Genomic DNA, 16,823 nt, shown 5'->3' with positions numbered 1-16,823 from the left:
AATATTCTAATTAAAGAAGAAAATTGCTTCCATAGGGGCCCCACAACTTGTTTAATTTTATCTTCATTTAGTCCTTGAATTAATGCTTAAGAAGATATATGTTTTTTTAGATTTTCGGAAAACTTTCGGCATGGTTAGCCACTCACTTCTTATTTACACACTTCAGCACATAGATATACATCGTGATCTTATCAAATAAATTGAAAACTTCCCATCAGAGCGCAGCAAGTGTGTTGTTAATGGCGAAAAATCAAGTTACGCCAATGTCACTTCAGGAGTTCCATGGGGCTCGGTACTCACACCTATAATATTCTGACACATATTAATGACATAAATTTGGATATTACATCCACATTACGACTGTTTGCAGATGAAGGCGTGGTGTACCGAAATATATCTTGTGATAAGGATGCGACAGGTCTTCAGGGCGAGGTTTGTAGAATTTATGAACGGCGTAAACAGCAGAACATGTGTTTAATCGCTAAAACGTGCATCCTAATGCACTTCATTAAAAGCAAAATTAACGATAAATAACTACTGTATAAATAAGGGAGGCCACAAGCCGCAGTATTATCGCTTATGTTATTCAGCCTGGCCCTTATTTGACTGCCGGCCAAGCCCCAAAAAATTGAACGACTTAATCACACTATACAAGCAGATGACATCACCTCATGGGTGAGAAACGGTAGTTATGGGCACATAGAGGAAACACTTCGAAGAGAAGTTGAAATGGTCGAGCGATATCTAGAATGTACTGGGCTAGCCTGTTCTGCGGAAAAGTCGGAGCTATGGCTGCAGAGACCGACTCGTAGAGGTCGCAAACCAAGAAACTACCTACACAAACTCGCCTATAGAGGAGAAATACGGTCCAGAACAGCCGATGAACAAAACATACCCATGGTCGACATGATCAGGGTACTGGGTCTGCTCATCGAAGCCAATGGCGACAATGGTCACACGGCTGGATGCAACTGTAGCTCAAGTAATGAGGCTCATAAAAAGGACAGCAAATGAACACAGTTGCATAAGGTAGGAAAGCACGATAAGGTTAACGCAGTGATTCGTGATGCGCAGAATAGTTTACGTCGCTCCGTACTTGAAAGGGCAAGTCGCAGAAAAGATCAAGTTAGACAGCCACATTCAGATAATATTCAAACAAGCCATAGGGCTACCGATAAGCACAAGCACGGAAGAACTCCTATGTATACAACTAGGCCTGCACAATATCATAGACGAGCTTATTGAGGCGCAACGGATGGCACAGTATGAGCATCTCTCTTGAAAGTTCAAGATCAAGATGAGAGCCGACAGATTGAAACAACGTAGTGGAACAATCAGGGTAAACAGTGGAACAGTGGTCAGTACAGTTGAACAGTAGAACAGTATAAGAGTGGCCTTTGGAAAAGATAGGTTCTCCTATCCAAACGTCGGCCAGCCAGTCTGAAGCACTTCCACTGTTCACCCTGATTATCCCACCCTCTTGGAAGTTGAAACACAAGAAGGAAGGCATCTCCTAGAGTCACTAGGCATGAACTATCACACAGAACACGGCGTCAAGGTGAACATTCAAAGAGAGACCAAGAAAACAGTGATGATTCCCTCCCCCACCCTTCCCTGTTGCAAAAAAAAGAAGCATGCACACAATAAGGACAGATTACAGACCAGAGCTAAGGAAAGAAAGGTTTACTCGTCACCTTAAAGTCGGCAAAACGTTACGAGTTCGAGATAAATTATGGTGTACATGACTTCCGTGTCATGATTATCATGGTGTGTCGTTTGCCTTCGTCATCTATTCACGTAAAGTGATACCAAATTTAGTATATGTGGAGCTAGCGAAACAGCCACGAGCATGCTATGATCAAGCTATGTTGTCATGCTCTTACATGATACGCGTGTCAGTATTATGATGTTTGCACCAGCCACATACTTTCGTCATCCATCGATGTCACGTAACAACAAAGTTGGTATATGTGGAGCTAGCAAAATGGGCGCGAGTGCATCATGAATGGCCCAATATACTCCAATGAAGGAAAACTATAGTTATAGTGCGAGAACAAAACGACGACACAGAGACAAGAGGGACACGAAGGACATGTGTAGTTGTCTCTGTCTATCGTCTTGTCATGCCAACTAGCCCAAGCTGCCACACTTCCAATGTAGCGTTGACGGGCGCGCACACTGGGCACAGCGACGCTAGGTTAGCAAAAGGCGAGCACTCTATAGCCTGATGCCTAGTTCACACTGAAACATCCGCTTTCTACAGTGACCGAAATTCCCCTGCCGCCGAAACGCAGCGTCGTTCGCACTGGACGCGCCCCGCACCGCCGAATATGCCATCTACTACGGGGCGAACGCGGGATGGATGCGCTGTCACCCGGTTGTTGTCGCGGCTTGCAAACGCTACTATGCTATCCGGTAGTGTATACTTCGACGATTCTCGTACGCAAGAAGCAAGAAAAGACAGTACTGCTTACTTTGTCGGCAAGTGACTGTCTTGTAATGCACGACGAGCAGAAAAACCACTGGCGCCAGCGGCGTTGGTGGGTTTGTTTTGCTTTTCAAGACCGCAACAAGCTCGGTCACGCCAACAGCAAGCTCGGTCACCTCTTTCACGAAATACGGAGGCGAAATAGGCACAGAGTAGGTTAAACTCCCGTTGGTTTCAACATTCAGTTACGTGCACTGCGGCATAACAAGTGAGTAGGGCTTGGCCGCCATTTTTCAAAATTCCTTGACTAGCGGTCCTATTGGTCCGCGGTGACCGATTTGGCGGCAGACGCCGCGAAAATCGGTTCGAGAGCGATCGGCATGGAGAGGGCCCTTTCGGCGGATCTCGCCGCCGCCGAACCTGATTCGGAGCACTTTCGGTGGCCGGAATGCTCACTGTGAACGCGGCCTGAGGCCAGGCACGACTGGCTCGACCAGCGTCCGCCGGCGCGGCCCAACGGCATTCGGCGCGAAAAGAGACTTGCAGCATTTCTCACCGATGTGTTACCTAGACAACACTGCGTCTCCCTCTTTTCGTAGAGGAGGGACGCTCGACGCGCTGAAATGCGCATGCGTTAGAGCAACGCAGCGCGGCGCGTGCCTGCGAGCATATGGCAGGACCGGCGCTTGGCGTAGCAACTCCAGCGTGACGTGACGAATTGAACGCCGGTGAGCACGCGCACCGTGTCACGTCAAAATGTATTGGCACCTTGACTGTGGCATGTAATCACGTTCTCGTACGACACGCATCTCATTATTATCAAGTGTGCACCAGTCACACACCTTTGTCATCCATTGACGTCACGTAATACTTAATTTGGCATTAGCGAAGCTAGCGAAATCTCCGCCAGCGCATCTTGAGTGTGACATGTAGTCATGTTGTTACATGACACGCATGTCGTCATTATCATGTTTGGATGTAACATATGCCTATGTCGTTCGTTTGCTTCACGTATTACTGAGTGTGGTACATATGAAGTCAGCGAAACGGTCACAAGCGCATCATGAGCACAGCATGAAGTCATGTTGTTGCATAACACGCATCTCAGGTTTATCAAGTTTGCACCAGTATCATACCTTCGTCATCCATTGGCGTTTCGTTATACCTAAATTCGTATATGTGACGCTAGCGAAACGGCCGTGAGCGCATTGTGAGCGTGGCATGCAGTCATGTTGTTACATGATGCGCTTGTAGTGATATTCATCTTAGGGTCTTTTGCTTTATTCGCCATGCAGTCATGTCACACCATACCAGTTTCGCAACATGCCATGTGAACGAAACAACCACAAGAGCTGCAGGGCCACGAAATGTAAATCATGACAATCATGACGTACATGTCATGGTTTTCAAGTAATGACTAGTCAAATATGTTTTTCATACGCTCATGCTAAGCCATACCAAGTTTGGTATCGATACAATTATCCAAACGGCCAGGAGAGCTAAGAATAATAGGCAGATAGATAGATAGAGAGATACATAGATAGATAGGTAGATAGACAGATCGATAAATAGATAGATAGATAGATAGATAGATAGATAGATAGATAGATAGATAGATAGATAGATAGATACGCTAAAAGTCGCCGAAGTTCGCTAAGAAATGCTTCGCATTTAAAAGTTCGCTAAAGACAAGGACGCAAGTTTTCTGGATGCTACTCAACACAAGCACAGACGGGGGTAAATTTACAGCAGCCGTAATTGACAGAAACAATACACGATGTGCACGACGGTTCGCACCAGAAGTACTAAGAGAACAAAAGAGGTAGGCATAGTACTTCCAGTAACCTCGATGAATGCAACCACGATAGTCACTGGCTCTTAAACGGCAGTGAGAAACTTTACCAACGGCTGCATCTCTCCGGAGGCATGGCGCATTCTACTTTGAAGGTGTCAGCAACAGAAATACATACACCGCATAGACACCCGCTCACACCCTCACGGGGGACAGCAATAACGGGGCTGCACAAGACGCAGCTCCAGGGCTCACTGACCGAGCTGCCCTCTCAAGTGCCACCCCATCATACTCCGGTATTGACGGCGCGGTAGACGAGTGGGAATGGGAAGACACAATGGCCGGATAAAATGACATTACGAAGCATTATAGATTGCAGAAGGGCATATTCTCGCCCGTGCACGCAAAATTAACAAGAAACAGTCCGTAGAATGGCGGCAGTTACAAACTAGGACGTATTCCAGTCTTGCGCTTTTGCAGATTATATATTCTAATATTTATGAAACAGACAGACAAGTGCAAGCGTTGTTACTCCAGAGCCAGTTTGAAGCATATGTTATGGTAATGCCGAGAGCTTAGTGCCCATGACGAGTTCGCGGCCTCTGGTGACAGCCTTCGCGTGTGCTGGGAAGCCACAATGTTCAGCCCCATCCTCGAAGATCAGCTCTGGGCCGTCCAGCAAGACAAGGAACCCACTGGGATTCAAGGACTTCTGGTGGCAGCCTAGGGTGGGTGATTGGCCCACGCCACCAACTCGCCGGACATTAAATACCGTTTTTTCCCCCTCCTCTGGTGTTCCACGGGGCAGTATATTAGGACCACTGCTCTTCTATTATTCAGTTCATTGTTGCAATATCAACACCATTTCTAAATTTATCATCTATTCTGATCATATTAGCATGTTTTTTATTGCAAATATTCTTGATTTCCTTGTTCGAAATGGCAATAATATTATGAGTGTGCTACAAAAATGGTGAGAATCCAACTGCATCCGTATTAATGAAAAGAAAACACAAGCAGTCGTATTCCGCCCCGAAATTAAAGCAATTCTTTTTTCGTTCAACACGAAAGTGAAGTCATGACGTATAGATTTGGCTCAACAGCTCAAGTGCCTCGGAGTGTTTTTTTCCTTCTGTATGTTGTTGGGAGTGAGGGGTCGAGGCATCCCACCGCTGTCACCCCAGTTAGGAATGAGGTGTCGGGACATGCCGCCACGCCTGTGACTGTGGTGACCTTGGGTAGCGTGGTCCTGGCTGGAGCCATCCGAGTCTCAGGAGAAGACAAGTCGAGGAGCCGCAGTAGACGAAAAGAAGCGTTTATGTACAATATTCATATGTTTAGAGTAACGTGGAACAGCATGGAACAGATGAAGCACACCCGAGCGCCCCCGTGCTCGTGTTTTATACCCTCTGTCTTCCCGAGATTCACTCCGAGAAAGGACGATTGAGTTCAGGTCCCTCCAAAAGGATTGTCCTCCTCCACTCCGCCCTAGAGCAGGTAGTCAAACATGTCTCTAGAAAAGTGCAAGGGCACGCACATATTGTTGTACAGTGAAGAGCAGTACGGCCCCAATGGCTCAGTTCAGTGACCTGACACTCCTCAGGTAGACTCCTCTGGCTGGCAAGATTCCAGGTTGACTCCTCCGGCGCTACTAGCTCCTCGCAGGCTCCGAACGCAATGCACCAAGGCATGGTCGCTGGCCCAGGAATGTGGAAAGCGTTCTCACTGAACAAGTCCACATGCGAGGCCCAATTTCAGGTGTACAACACAGAGGAGGCAGGTCAGGCAGTAATCGTCCCTTTGGGTAATCAGGTGTCTAAGGGTTTCAGGTTCGCGGGCCCAGAAGACTCACCGCACCACCACTGTAGTTGAAGCTGCCTTGGAATATCGCTCCACACAGGATGACAATTTCCGGTTGAAACCGGTAAGGCCGCGGCACAACAATGTCTTGTGAACAGCATGCGGAGAATATTTTAACAAATCTGACTCAACTAACTGGGGTCGTAAGCAGGCTGCAATACGCTATTCTGAAACAAATAGAACTACTACTGTACAATTCTCTTTTATACTCATACTTAAACTATTCCCACTTAGTATAGAGCACGGCTACTCCCGACTGTATTCAGCGCACGTACCTATTACGAATAAAGATTACTTCATCACGTCCATAATGTACCTTGGCACTCACCGAGTGCGGATCTATTTTTGCAATGTATACTAATACAGATACAGAACTTGTACCAATACTGTTTGAGCGTTAGGTTTAAACTCAAAACTAAAAAAAATATAAACCATTTACTATACCTTGCTGATTCGCTTTCCCGATAGAGAAATTGCGTTCATGACAAGGCATGAAGAGCCTTGGGTTGTGCCGACAATCAGAATAAATTCAGGTGGAGATTGTCTGCAATTCACTCTCCTTTCATTTTGAAATTCATATCTACATAATGGTTTTAACCTGTTCAGTTTGTCAAACAGTGCTTCACGTGTGCAACGTATGTTAAAATGTTGATTCTTTCCCCCCCCTTTTTCAGCGATATATCTTTGATCAAAGGTGAATGTTATGTATACTACATCATATAATCTATTTTAGGTTTTCTTTTTATTTGTGAATTACGGTTTATTCGCCATTACACTACGTTAGCAGTGTTGCTTCATGAGCCTTGCTTTGGAGCTGCTGCCAAGCAAAAGGGTGTCGCAGCGCTTTCAAGCTGTCTCTGACATCTCTTTCTGCGACTCCACTCTCTGTACTTTTCTAAGGCAGAATTCAAAAAAAGAACTTGAGCTTGAATTTTAAGAAGTGCAATGACGGAACCCACATAGTGCGAACTGTGATACTCTCAAAGTGACCCTGCAACTTTGCCTTATGAATTCACTGCCACAATTACTTTTTTTTCGAATCCGGCTGTTACGAGTGCAGTTACAAAAATTTGTCGCACGGTGAAATTTCTTCTTTTCTCATGCCGACGAAAACGCTGGAAGCTAAGTAGGGAGGGCTGGCACGGAGAAAGAAAATACGTCCCACGCGTGTAGGGACCTTGCGAACTTTTTTTGTTTTTTTTTACGAAATACGCGGCTTTGCAGTGAAGTCGCAAACGGGGGGACGGGGGGGGGGGGAGTGGAGGCAAGTGGTTACAAATGAAAAGAAGAAAAAAGTGAGCCCCGTAACTGTCTCTCGGGGGGAGCAACCCCTCAACAGTAGCTTACGAGGGATCGGGGTAGAGAGGGGAATAACAGGATAGGATTAATATGTAGAGAGATAGAGAGAGAAGGAGGAGAGAGCGAGTTGCAGGAACAAGGGGTAACGGAAGTAAGGAGAAGATAGGAAAGATAGACACGGTTGCAGGAGTCGGAGGACGGGGAACCACTGGCGAGAGCTCTTGTCGGCGACAGGAGATGGCGTAGGGCTAATCCAGTCGGCCAGAGCTACGCTGTCGTCTTCGTCGAGGACCGGCGTCAGGAGGTGGCATAGGACCAACCCAGTCGGCCAGAGCTGCAGTGTCGTCGGAGATCGCGAGGGCATAACCGGTCGGCACGGAATCCAGCGAGCACGTTGACATGTCACGGTCTCCCGCAGCGATCCCTGTAACGACCGAGTGGGCCGTGCTCAAATCAGCCAATGCAGATCGAACGGCTGTGACGAGGAATTTATGAGCTCCTCCCGTCATTTGTCGAGAAAAGAGAAATAATTTTTTACTGAAAATACTTTGTGAATTCCAGGGCGCCTGCTGTGCTATATTATTTGGCTCGAGCGTTCTCGGGAGCCTCTACTACGGGTTGGCAGTGTTTTCTAACCCTGCTGAAATATTGTTGCAGGGCCATGTCGAGAAACTGAAGGGCGGTTAGAATTCATGGACGACGGAAATTTCTCAGTGATCTAGTTTGATCTACTTCATGTAACTGACATGAGACGCAGAAGTGAATAAAAGAATGATGTAAATAAATTTAGTTGCTTTGTTTTTTCACATGCTGCTTTCAGCAAATCGTTTATGACTAATCGGAAAAGCCCCATTTGTATGACAATCATACTATTTCAAGCTGGCGATCTTAAAACCTTATACCATTAAACTGTTAACATTTCTGCCGATCGCTCACTAGGTGCTATACCATTGACATTATACTTTTTGTGCAGTGAAGACAATGCTTAGTCTTTTGTGATTTTAATGCAGTGTTACGAGTGCGAATTTTCTTGTCGTAGCAGCAATGAAAACGATAAGGCTAACTTTACTGGTTACATAACTATAAAATCTTGTCGTTGCGCTAACCGTAATTCGCAAAATGATTGGGTAAATGGTTTCACAGTATAGTGAAACAATTTGATGTTTCATGCATATTATGTGTTCGCGCTTGTGAAACAGAGGCAAGAACACCAAATATGCAGTAACTGGCACAAAACAAACGGGCTTTAAGACTGTAGGAGGAATTCTTTGATGATTAAGCCAGATAGTTGCCCGCACTGATGCATGCACGCATAATCAGACTTTCACAGGATGGAACTTCTAATGAGTAGGACTTTATCTAAGCCAAGTAAAAAGAATGATAGGTATATCATTGTTAGCAGCTTGAGACCTAAATAGGGCACGCCATATTAAGTCAACGAAAAATTCAACCGTGTCTTCTCTTAGTTCTTGGTATAATGTTTAAAATAACACACGTGACTGTCAGCCAGGACATGCATACCGTGTGGCGCATAGCCATGGCTAATTCTGCGTTGTGTTGTTTTTGGCCACAGTTGTTATAAATGCGAAGCATGTTTTTGCGGACCGCAGGCACTTTTAGGATCTATCTATCTATCTATCTATCTATCTATCTATCTATCTATCTATCTATCTATCTATCTATCTATCTATCTATCTATCTATCTATCTATCTATCTATCTATCTATCTATCTATCTATCTATCTATCTATCTATCTATCTATCTATCTATCTATCTATCTATCTATCTATCTATCTATCTATCTATCTATCTATCTATCTATCTATCTATCTATCTATCTATCTATCTATCTATCTATCTATCTATCTATCTATCTATCTATCTATCTATCTATCTATCTATCTATCTATCTATCTATCTATCTATCTATCTATCTATCTATCTATCTATCTATCTATCTATCTATCTATCTATCTATCTATCTATCTATCTATCTGATTTGGCCCAACTTCAGGAGGTGTCAACCTGCCATTAGACACGTATTCATGACTAATGGGCGCATATAAAAAAACACAGCATGTCCACGGAGTGAATCATGATGAGTGGGGCAAAGCATGCGTACGTCCGTGCGTGTGTACAAACGTCCGTGCGTCCACCCATTCGTCCGTAATTGCATTCGTTTGTCTGTTCATGCTTCCGTCCGTCCGTCTGTGCTTCCGTGCTCTTGTCGATCGGCCCGTCCAGGCATCCGTCCGTCTGTCAGTCTGTACGTGCATGCTTTCGTCCGTCCAGCCCGACTCGTCTGTCTGTCTGTCTGTCTGTCTGTCTGTCTGTCTGTCTGTCTGTCTGTCTGTCTGTCTGTCTGTCTGTCTGTCTGTCACTCACATTACCATGCGCCTGCTGAGTGAGTCATACAACTAGGTGGTTACGAACCAGTCACGAAGATACATTCATGGACAGACCCACGGCTTTGGGAGCTTCACCCCTATTACGTCAGAGATGTACGCGTACTTAAGATTCGTGCCCACGTGACCATTATCACATGCTAAAAAAACATTTCATCTTACCACAGTTTATGTTGGTAAGGCGTGTAGTGCGTTAGTGCACAAAGGGCATGTAGTGCGTGTTGCTAACGTCCTTTCATCCGCATTCTTCGCATAACGTCGATCCGAAAGGTATACGTGTGGTCCGCCATACAAATTTTGGTTCACCTCAAGTTAGGGGGTGATCACGACGCACCCATGCGTAAGCAGATAGATGGATAGATAGATAGATAGGTAGATAGAGAGATAGACAAAATCTGTTTTTTATTTTTTATTTACACATACTGCAGTCCGTAGACCAAGCAGGAGGGGTGAAGAAAAGGAACGCAGGGGAAACAAAGAGAACAGATTTATACAGCGAATTTGCTAGCTATCCCACGCGACAACTGAAAAAGAAGTGCATACTAAGCAGAGTGAATAAATTTTCACTACTAGAAAGAAAAAAAAAGTTCACAAATTGCTTGAAACAGACTTGAGCACAGAAATAACGCAACACAACTGAAATCATGAAATGACGTTATCTGGCACGGTAACAACAATGTTGACTAAGGAAAAAGTTGCATGTATTTTTCAAAGTCAGGAATGTCATATTCAGGAATGCCATATTCAGGTAGAACATATGTGGGCCATGTATTTTATGCGCTCATGGTTTGTGGAAGGAAAGGAATGTTCGACAAGGTTGCTCCGTGCGAAGTATGGCGCCAGATCATGATTGTGATAATGTCTGGTTTGCCTGGTAGAAGACGGAGAGAGATATTCGTGAGGATTGATATTAAACTGACTATTTCGAAATAGGAAGAGAAAATTAGGTCTGGCAATAGTTTTGCGCTTTTCCAAAAGTCGAATGTTGCTTTTAGTCATGACTGAGGAAGGTGAATTAAGATTGTGATAGGCATTAAAAATGAGCCTTACCACCCTTCTCTGTACCATTTCAAGTTCACGAGTGTTTTTTAAAAGCTTTCTAACCATATTGACAAGCATCGTCAATATGGTTGCTCCATGGCAGTCGAAAGAAAATCTTTACTCCTAAGTATTCAAAAATTGTTCACTTCAATCAAGGAATTATCATTTACAGTTTACCGCGACGTAAAAAGGCTAATTCAATTTAAAAATTACATAAGTACCAATGTACTGATGTTTAGCTCTATCGACCAGGTATTGCACTGAAACGAGGGAGGATTTATGTTGTTCTGCAACAACCTATGGATTCTGCGCATTTACGCCGACTTCAACTAACACATGCATAAACATCCACAGATTGAATACATACTACCCCACAGCATACAGAGACATATGCCTATGTTGTGGAAGCACACCGACGCTCTACCATATCATGTGGGAATGTACGACACACACTGCAGAAGAGAAAAGGGACAAAAGTAGAGAGATGTGGGAGGCAATGCTGCCCTATTGCCACTGGATGAAAAAGCACACGGGTTCTCTTTCATCCAGCGGCCGTGGCTGTTCAGCCCGGGCCTTGAGGATCAGCGGAGGCTAGTTATGAGGGCTGAAAAGATGGCGAGAGCCAGCGGTGCTTTGAAATAGGGGCCCGACCACACGGCGTTGCCCCGTTTTAGCTGCAACGAAGTCTTTTTCAAAAATAAAGTTTTGTTCCTTTTTTCTTCGTCTGCAAGTACTCTTAGTCTCTTTCCCTTTTAACTGACTTGTAATGAATGCAGTTATCCGCAGAAAGTTTTAGGCTTATGGCAGAGGTATCAACTGATGAAATGATATCATTGACAAAGATGAGAAACAACAAGGCAGGGCTTAGGACGTTGCCCTGGTAAACTCCCGAGGTTACAGGCAAAACCCCCGAGTGGCAGCCTTCGAACTGAACAAACCGCCTCCGGCTGGTGAGGTAAGAGAGAAGCCACTGATTTATGTTCATAAATAGGCCAACGTCTGAAAGTTTTGTTAGTAGTTTACAGTGACAGACACAGTCGAAAGCTTTTCTAAAATCTAAGAATATGGCGTCTATTTGGTCACCCTTATCAACTGCTATTGCGAAGTCGTGAATAGTGGTGACGAGCTGGGTGGTAGTCGAGAGGCTTTTCCTAAAAGCATGCTGGAAAGACGTCAAAATGTTGTTTGCTTCATGAAATGACATCATGTAATGCGTGATGATGGGCTCTAGAAGTTTACATGGACCATAAGTTAATTATACAGGGCGGTAGTTTTCCGTATTCAGGTGATCACCTTTTTTTATAAATTGGCAGATCTCACGTACAGTGAGAATCAATGATGTGTGAAGCACGAATGAGAAAGGTTGATATGTTACCTTAAAATTTAGCTAGCGCAACAGCCGCGAGTGCATCATGAGTGTATTATGTAGTCATGTTGTTACGTGGCCAGCATGTCATGATTTCTATGTTATCGTTCTTCGCTTATGTGCGCCATGCAGTGATGTCATACCATACCAGTTTTGCAACATGTCATGTGAACGAAATTACAGCAGAAGCAGAAAGACCTTGGCATGTAAATTATGAGATTAATGACATATATCATACTTTTCATGTTATGTCTAGTCACTTATGAGCGCTATACAGTCATGATATGTCATATCAATTTTAGTAACGATACCATCATCGAAACGGCCAGGAGAGCTAAAATCGTAAGCGGCCAGATAGATAGATAGATAGATAGATAGATAGATAGATAGATAGATAGATAGATAGATAGATAGATAGATAAATTAGACGAACGGAAAGACGAATGTATGAATAGATACATGGATGAATGAATAGATTGATGGGTGTACGGACGAATGATGGATGGATGATCAGATGGGTGAATGGACGAACAGATATCCCAAAATATCTGCAGGACCTAAAGACATAATTTAAATTTAGGAACACTGAAGCTACAATATACATATCACGTCAAGCAGATTTTAAACTAGAGTCCTTGGATGTAACTGTAGCGGATAGCATAAGGCGTAGACCCTTCAGGCACTTTTACGCGTACCCCACCACGGTGGTCTATTGGATAAGGCACTCGGCTGCTAACCTCCAGATTGTGGGATATAATCTAGGCTGCGGTGGCTGCATTTATAGGAGAGGTGAAAACGCTGTAGGCCCATGTGCTTTGATTTACGAGCACGTTAGAGAACCCAAGGTGGTCGAAATTTCTGGAGCCATTGACTAGGCCATCTCTCAAAATCACATGGTGTTTTTAGGATGTTAAACCTCACATATTATTATATTTTCTTAGATTCCTCATGTAGACACAATAAAAAAGATCTTTGCAGAAGAATCGGCGTTTTAAAAAGACTAAGGTACTACGTCCCAACAAATATCAAGTGACAAATTTACTATGCTCTAGTACACTCACTACTAACATACCGTTCTTTAGTGCGGCTAACAACGACTGTAAGAAACCATATTCCCTTTTAGTGCTACAAAAGCGTGCAATACGTGCAATATCTAACACCTCACTCCACGAAAGTACTCATCCACATTTCAAAAGCCATATAATATTGCCCATCAATCAGTTGTACAGACAAAAGCGATGCTTAGAGATACAACGGGAGTATACAAAAACATTTCTACTGTTGGATACATATCACGTCAAGCAAACACCATACGAGTTACGTAAGAGCTTAATAGACAAACCTAGATCATGCACAAACTACGGTAACCAAAGAGTAAGTTCACGTATACCAGACATCCTAAATAAATACCCAACCATACTTCATTTATTGCATGTGGAATATCAGTTTGTTCATTAAAAATAACAAAAGATATCCTTACAAGAGAAAGTGATGACCCACTTGATCCTTAAAATTTTGTGACTTTATATGTCTTGTATTCGTGTACACCTTATTCTAACGACCTGTGATTGTTTATTACATTCGTGTTCCCCATGGCAAAGTGTAACGATTTTGCCTTGAATAGAATAAAAAATCGAAACGAAATATTTTACGGATAACACAAACTCATAACAACTAACTTTGAAAGTTAGCTGAAAAATATTCTTACTTTGAAGTGTCAAATAAATTAGGCGAAACTGTGTACAAATTCTAAAGAAGCGTGAAGTCCATACTACTCCCAAGAAATTTACACGCGCGTAAATTTGGCCTGCACCTTTGCAGTGTTTCAAGTACTGCAAAGATTCATTTTCATTGTCTTGTAGAAGTGTTTTCTTGTTGCAGAACCTTTATATGAAGTTTCAATAATAGTCTTGACAAATTCTACGTCATCTGAACTAAAGCACCATCCCAACGCGTTATAATCATGCGCAATGCAACACCATTCAGTGAATTGCCACTTGAACGTGGAGCAATGTTCAAGTCAAATCCCCGTGTTTTATATAGGTATGGCATCGAGCTAAGCGTGCTCATGAGGTTACGGAATGCACAACTTGAAGTGCGCTTCCCTCTTTCCGTTGAAATATTGACAACTTGATCGCGAATTTCCTTGGTCAGCTTGACAATTAGTGGTAGGAGGACCAGTGCTGTATTGCTTTATGGGAGGTTAGTGGGAAAGGGTGGAAAAATGTCAAAGGATGATTTTCAATACGAACAGGAATAGGAGAGTCCCACATGAGTGCTACTCATAATAAAATACCTGGAATAGCTCTGACTGATATGGATCAGTATGTCGCGTTATACGTTGTTCGATTTAAGGAATACAATAAAATATTATGCAGTGGAATGAACCTTGATACTTATATGAATAGTATTGTTGCAGAGTGGTTGTCTTTTTGAACGACTCAAATTCCTCATCGATGCGCCAACGTCCACATGCGTAAGACGGAATGACTCACCGTCAAAGCTGTGTTCGTATGACGCACACAATTTGTCAACTCATGGTTTTAAACGGTTAAAATATTGTCTATGTTCCCTATTGCCGTCCGTGCAATCGTCACATATTTTCTTTGATTTCTGTTCATAAAAGCGATATTTTCGCTTCTTGCTATGCTTTAGGTTCACTGTTTCGCGTGCAAATTTTTGTTCTTGAAGTACACTCTCAGTCAGGTGCCGGATAATGAACGGCGTATAGGCGGCGCGCTCCTGCGTACTGACTAAAACCCTGTCTATAGGGAGCTCAGAAGTAAAGAATACCCGTGACAGGCGTGCGGCGTAGAAGTAACGCGTATAGCTGGCAATGGTGGGCGAATAAGGAAAAAAAAGAAAAAGGGGGAGAGACACCACCTCTTTCACGCCAGACTGGCGCTGGTAGGTGGTACGAAGTCATGCACTGTCATGCATTTAGTCCTCGTTGGACGAACCGTTCGTCCGTTGGTTTAATGACTGCAGTTAGTCCAACTTTGTCCGCCGAATTTTGGCTTAAAGTGTTGGCTCGCAGGGGTCCGCCTTTCTTCTTTCGTGGCCGGTGTCAGAGCGGGTCTGCTCGTCGGCACGCTGGTTTTCTTCACCGTCCCGATTTTCCACTTCCTGACGACGAATTGTTTTTTCTCTGAGGGAGTGAAACCAGTTTCATTCGCCAGGAAAGGGAGAAATTGCGAGTGCCGGCCACGAGGGTGGTCCAGCCCTTCGCAAGAGACCTTATTGACTCGAAAGGAAACGAGCGGTTGGGCACACGCGCTCCCCAAAGATTCGACCGGAAGTCGCAAGCACCCTGTGCTTTGAAACGGTGCCAGTTTTGGGCACGCCAAGGGGCGCCAGTCGCGTCAGTTGTGCTTCGCGTCGGATCTGACGTTTTGCTAGCGCAGCGTCCCTGTGTCTATCGTATCCACTCGAGCAATAAAAGAAATGCGCGCATCACGTTCCATTTTATATGCGAAGCATTTCTTAGTAAACTTCGGCGAATGTAAACATATTTGCCCGCCCGCCCACCCACCTGCTTGCCTGCCTGCCTGCCTGGCTGCCTGCCTGCCTGCCTGCCTGCCTGCCTGCCTGCCTGCCTGCCTGCCTGTCTGTCTGTCTGTCTGTCTGTCTGTCTGTCTGTCTGTCTGTCTGTCTGTCTGTCTGTCTGTCTGTCTGTCCGCTTGCGACCTTTAGCTCTCCTGGCTGTTTCAATATTGGTATCGATACCGAACTTGGTATGGCATAATGTGACTCGATGACAAGTGTAAGTGACCAGTCATAACCTGAAAATTATGACATGTATGACATGAAAGCTATGATTTACATTTCATGGTTTCACTGCTCTCGTGGTGGTTTCATTAACATGACATGTTGCGAAACTGGTTTGGTATGACATGACTGCATGGCGAACACAAGCGACACACCCTAACGAAGGAAACGTGACACGCATGTCATGTGAATCATAAGTCATAACTACAGGTTACGCTCATGGGGCGCTCATGGTATTTTCGCTAGCTTTACACACTTCACTTCCGCCTCATAACGTTCTGCTCATTTTAAAGTGGCATATTGTTACGAGGTTGGTTGCTTCTGAGCGAGATGTATTTGCAGAGTAAAAACTACAGGCAAGAGACACAATGGCTGATTGGCCCAGTCGCGCGCCTGTCAGTCGTACCTCTTCCTTTTCTTCCTCTCCGTAGCAGGACCCCCGGGCGTTGGAGCGCCGTCTCGGCGAGAGTCCGGAGAAGTGCGACAGAAGTAGGGTTTCAAGCGCGAAACATGGACAATGTCAACTAGTGACGAACTTGGTGACGTATTGGAGTGCAATGGCGCTATCTCGTAGGTTACGTCGCTAACTTGACGTAAGACTAGGTAGGGTCCGGCGTATCGGGACAAAAGTTTTTCGGAGAGACCTACACGGCGACACGGTGACCAGAGGAGCACGTGGTCACCTGGGGCAAACGTTATATTTCGATGCCGGTGGTCGTAGCGGGCTTTTTGCATATCCTGTGACCTGGTGAGGCGAGACTGGGCAACTTGACGAGCCATGTGAGCCCGATCAATGGCTTCGCGCGCGTACTCGGAAGGAGATGGCACGAGAGGCAAGGTGGTTTCAAATGGCAATATGGGGT

This window comes from Rhipicephalus microplus, chromosome 5, assembly GCF_043290135.1.
Source record: "Rhipicephalus microplus isolate Deutch F79 chromosome 5, USDA_Rmic, whole genome shotgun sequence".
Classification (NCBI taxonomy): domain Eukaryota; kingdom Metazoa; phylum Arthropoda; class Arachnida; order Ixodida; family Ixodidae; genus Rhipicephalus; species Rhipicephalus microplus.
Note: the sequence above shows the minus strand (reverse complement) of the source record.